A 6,000-nucleotide genomic window follows, 5' to 3' on the forward strand; every position below is an offset into this window, starting at 1 on the left:
CGTCTCACGTGATGATCGGACACGGGCTAGTCGACTCGGATCGTGTAACACTTAGATGACTAGAGGGATGTCTAATCTAAGTGGGAGTTCATAATTTGATTAGAACTTTATTATCATGAACTTAGTCTAAAACCTTTGCAAATATGTCTTGTAGATCAATGGCCAATGCTAATGTCAACATGAACTTCAACGCGTTCCTAGAGAAAACCAAGCTGAAAGATGATGGCAGCAACTATACGGACTGGGTCCGGAACCTGAGGATCATCCTCATAGCTGCCAGGAAACAATATGTCCTAGAAGGACCGCTAGGTGACGCTCCCATCCCAGAGAACCAAGACATTATGAATGCTTGGCAGTCTCGTGCTGATGATTACCCCCTCGTTCAGTGCGGCATGCTTTACAGCTTAGAACTGGGGCTCCAAAAGCGTTTTGAGCACCACGGAGCATATGAGATGTTCGAAGAGCTGAAACTAGTTTTTCAAGCTCATGCCCGGGTCGAGAGATATGATGTCTCCGACAAGTTCTACAGCTGTAAGATGGAGGAAAACAGTTCTGTCAGTGAGCACATCCTGAAGATGTCTGGGTTGCACAACCGTATGACCCAGCTAAACATTAACCTCCCAGATGAGGCAGTCATTGATAGAATCCTCCAGTCGCTCCCACCAAGCTACAAGAGCTTTGTGATGAACTACAACATGCAGGGGATGGAAAAGACCATTCCTGAAGTGTTCTCGATGCTGAAGTCAGCAGAGGCTGAAATCAAGAAAGAACATCAAGTGTTGATGGTCAATAAGACCACTAAGTTCAAGAAGGGCAAGGGTAAGAAGAACTTCAAGAAGGACGGCAAAGATGTTGCCGCGCCTGGTAAGCCAGTTACCGGGAAGAAGTCAAAGAATGGACCCAAGCCTGAGACTGAGTGTTTTTATTGCAAGGGGAAGGGTCACTGGAAGCGGAACTGCCCCAAATACTTAGCGGATAAGAAGGCCGGCAACACCAAAGGTATATTTGATATACATGTGATTGATGTGTACCTTACCAGTACTCGTAGTAACTCCTGGGTATTTGATACCAGTGCCGTTGCTCATATTTGTAACTCACAGCAGGAGCTGCGGAATAAACGGAGACTGGCGAAGGACGAGGTGACGATGCGCGTCGGGAATGGTTCCAGAGTCGATGTGATCGCCGTCGGCACGCTGCCTCTACATTTACCTATGGGATTAGTTTTGAACCTTAATAATTGTTATTTAGTGCCAAGTTTGAGCATGAACATTGTATCTGGATCTCGTTTAATACGAGATGGCTACTCATTTAAGTCTGAGAATAATGGTTGTTCGATTTATATGAGAGTTATGTTTTATGGTCATGCTCCGATGGTCAATGGTTTATTCTTAATGAATCTCGAGCGTAATATTACACATGTTCATAGTGTAGATGCCAAAAGATTTAAAGTTGATAACGATAGTCCCACATACTTGTGGCACTGCCGCCTTGGTCACATTGGTGTCAAGCGCATGAAGAAGCTCCATGCCGATGGACTTTTAGAGTCTCTTGATTATGAATCGTTTGACACGTGCGAACCATGCCTCTTGGGCAAAATGACCAAGACTCCGTTCTCCGGAACAATGGAGCGAGCAACCAACTTATTGGAAATCATACATACCGATGTGTGCGGTCCAATGAGCGTTGAGGCTCGCGGAGGATATCGTTATGTTCTCACTCTCACTGATGACTTGAGTAGATATGGGTATGTCTACTTAATGAAACACAAGTCTGAGACCTTTGAAAAGTTCAAGGAATTCCAGAATGAGGTAGAGAATCAACGTGACCGAAAGATAAAATTCTTACGATCGGATCGTGGAGGAGAATACTTAAGTCACGAATTTGGTACACACTTAAGGAAATGTGGAATCGTTTCACAACTCACGCCGCCTGGAACACCTCAGCGAAACGGTGTGTCCGAACGTCGTAATCGCACTCTATTGGATATGGTGCGGTCTATGATGTCTCTTACCGATTTACCGCTATCATTTTGGGGATACGCTCTAGAGACAGCTACATTCACTTTAAATAGGGCACCGTCTAAATCCGTTGAGACGACACCGTATGAATTATGGTTTGGAAAGAAATCTAAGCTGTCGTTTCTAAAAGTTTGGGGATGCGATGCTTATGTCAAGAAACTTCAACCTGATAAGCTCGAACCCAAGTCGGAAAAATGCGTATTCATAGGATACCCTAAGGAAACTGTCGGGTATACCTTCTACTTAAGATCCGAAGGCAAGATCTTTGTTGCCAAGAACGGATGCTTTCTGGAAAAAGAGTTTCTCTCGAAAGAAGTAAGTGGGAGGAAAGTAGAACTCGATGAAGTACTACCTCTTGAGCGGGAAAGTGGCGCAGCACAGGAAACCGTTCCTGTGATGCCCACACCAACTGAAGAGGAAAACAATGATGATGATCAAGGTACTTCGGATCAAGTTACTACTGAACTTCGTAGGTCCACAAGGACACGTTCCGCACCAGAGTGGTACGGCAACCCTGTCCTGGAAATAATGTTGTTAGACAACAATGAACCTTCGAACTATGAAGAAGCGATGGCGGGCCCGGATTCCAACAAATGGCTTGAAGCCATGAAATCCGAGATAGAATCCATGTATGAAAACAAAGTATGGACTTTGACAGACTTGCCCGATGATCGGCGAGCGATAGAAAACAAATGGATCTTTAAGAAGAAGACGGACGCGGATGGTAATGTTACAATCTATAAGGCTCGACTTGTCGCTAAGGGTTATCGACAAGTTCAAGGGATTGACTACGACGAGACTTTCTCTCCCGTAGCGAAGCTGAAGTCCGTCCGAATCATGTTAGCAATTGCCGCATATTATGATTATGAGATATGGCAAATGGACGTCAAAACGGCATTCCTTAACGGGCATCTTAAGGAAGAACTGTATATGATGCAGCCGGAAGGTTTTGTCGATCCTCGGAACGCTAACAAAGTATGCAAGCTCCAGCGATCCATTTATGGACTGGTGCAAGCATCTCGGAGTTGGAACATTCGCTTTGATGAGATGATCAAAGCGTTTGGGTTTATGCAGACTTATGGAGAAGCCTGCGTTTACAAGAAAGTGAGTGGGAGCTCTGTAGCATTTCTCATATTATATGTAGATGACATACTCTTGATGGGAAATAATATAGAATTTCTGGACAGCATTAAGGCCTACTTGAATAAGTGTTTTTCAATGAAGGACCTTGGAGAAGCTGCTTATATATATTAGGCATCAAGATCTATAGAGATAGATCGAGACGCCTCATAGGTCTTTCACAAAGCACATACCTTGATAAGATTTTGAAGAGGTTCAAAATGGATCAGTCCAAGAAGGGGTTCTTGCCTATGTTACAAGGTGTGAGACTGAGCTCGGCTCAGTCACCGACCACGGCAAAAGATAAAGAAGAGATGAGTGTCATCCCCTATGCTTCAGCCATAGGATCTATTATGTATGCCATGCTGTGTACCAGACCCGATGTAAACCTTGCCATAAGTTTGGTAGCAAGATACCAAAGTAATCCCGGCAAGGAACACTGGACAGCGGTCAAGAATATCCTGAAGTACCTGAAAAGGACGAAGGATATGTTTCTCGTTTATGGAAGAGACGAAGAGCTCGTTGTAAAGGGTTACGTCGACGCTAGCTTCGACTCAGATCTGGATGACTCTAAGTCACAAACCGGATACGTGTATATGTTGAATGGTGGAGCAGTAAGCTGGTGCAGCTGCAAGCAGAGCGTCGTGGCGGGATCTACGTGTGAAGCGGAGTACATGGCAGCCTCGGAGGCAGCGCATGAAGCGATTTGGGTGAAGGAGTTCATCACCAACCTAGGAGTCATACCCAATGCGTCGGGGCCGATCAAACTCTTCTGTGACAACACTGGAGCTATTGCCCTCGCCAAGGAGCCCAGGTTTCACAAGAAGACCAGGCACATCAAGCGTCGTTTCAACTCCATCCGTGAAAATGTTGAAGATGGAGACATAGAGATTTGCAAAGTGCACACGGATCTGAATGTCGCAGATCCGCTGACTAAACCTCTCTCGCGTGCAAAACATGATCAACACCAGAACTCTATGGGTGTTCGATTCATCACAATGTAACTAGATTGGTGACTCTAGTGCAAGTGGGAGACTGTTGGAAATATGCCCTAGAGGCAATAATAAAAGTATTATTATATTTCAATGTTCATGATAAATGTCTTTTATTCATGCTATAACTGTATTATCCGGAAATCGTAATACACGTGTGAATACTTAGACCACAATATGTCCCTGGTGAGCCTCTAGTTGACCAGCTCGTTGTGATCAACAGATAGTCATGGTTTCCTGACTATGGACATTGGATGTCGTTGATAACGGGATCACATCATTAGGAGAATGATGTGATGGACAAGACCCAATCCTAAGCATAGCACAAAGGTCGTTTAGTTCGTTTGCTAGAGCTTTGCCAATGTCAAGTATCTCTTCCTTAGACCATGAGATCGTGTAACTCCCGGATACCGTAGGAGTGCCTTGGGTGTATCAAACGTCACAACGTAACTGGGTGACTATAAAGGTGCATTACAGGTATCTCCGAAAGTAGCTGTTGGGTTGACACGGATCGAGACTGGGATTTGTCACTCCGTATGACGGAGAGGTATCTCTGGGCCCACTCGGTAATGCATCATCATAATGAGCTCAATGTGACCAAGGTGTTGGACACGGGATCATGCATTACTGTACGAGTAAAGTGACTTGCCGGTAACGAGACTGAACAAGGTATTGGGATACTGACGATCGAGTCTCGGGCAAGTAACGTACCGATTGACAAAGGGAATTGCATACATGGTTTGATCGAATCCTCGACATCGTGGTTCATCCGATGACAACATCGAGGAGCATGTGGGAGCCATCATGGGTATCCAGATCCCGCTGATGGTTATTGACTGAGAGCGTCTCGGTCATGTCTGCATGTCTCCCGAACCCGTAGGGTCTACACACTTAAGGTTCGGTGACGCTAGGGTTATTAGGAAGACTGGTATGTGACTACCGAATGTTGTTCGGAGTCCCGGATGGGATCCTGGACGTCACGAGGAGATCCGGAAGGGTCCGGAGGTGAAGATTTATATATGGGAAGTTGTCAAACGGACACCGGGAAGTTTCGGGGTCATACCGGTATTGTACCGGGGCCACCGGAAGGGTTCCGGGGGTCCACCGGGAGGGTCCACCCCTCCCGGGGGGCCACATGGGCTGCATGGGGCAGGGAGCCAGCCCCTGGTGGGCTGACCGCACCCCCCTCCCTTGGGCCCATGCGCCTAGGGTTGAGGGGGAACCCTAGAGGGGGCGCCCCCTTGGCTTGGGGGGCAAGCCACCCTCTCCCCTCTCCCCTAGGCCGCCGCACCCCCCCTAGATGGGTTCTAGGGGGCCGTCCCCCTTCTCCCTTCCCCCTATAAATAGAGGGGTGAGGGGAGGGCAGCCGTACCACCCTCCAAGGCGCAGCCCTCCCCTCCCCAACACCTCTCCTCCTCCATTGTGTGCTTGGCGAAGCCCTGTCGGAGTACTGCCTCTCCACCATCACCACGTCGTCGTGCTGCCGGTGGAGCTGTCTTCCTCAACCTCTCCTTCCCCCTTGCTAGATCAAGAAGGAGGAGACGTCTCCCGTCCCGTACGTGTGTTGAACGCGGAGGTGCTGTCCGTTCAGCACTTGGTCATCGGTGATTCGAATCACGTCGAGTACGACTACATCATCACCTTGCAAGCTTCCGCACGCGATCTACAAGTGGTATGTAGATGCAAACTCTCTCCCTTGACTCGTTGCTTAGATGAACTCATAGATGGATCTTGGTGAAACCGTAGGAAAAATTTTAATTTTCTGCAACGTTCCCCAACAGTGGCATCATGAGCTAGGTCTATGCGTAGTTCTCTTTGCACGAGTAGAACACAATTTTGTTGTGGGCATGGATTTTGTCATCTTACTTGCC

This window comes from Triticum dicoccoides, chromosome 6B (assembly GCF_002162155.2).
Source record: "Triticum dicoccoides isolate Atlit2015 ecotype Zavitan chromosome 6B, WEW_v2.0, whole genome shotgun sequence".
NCBI classification, from domain to species: Eukaryota; Viridiplantae; Streptophyta; class Magnoliopsida; order Poales; family Poaceae; genus Triticum; species Triticum dicoccoides.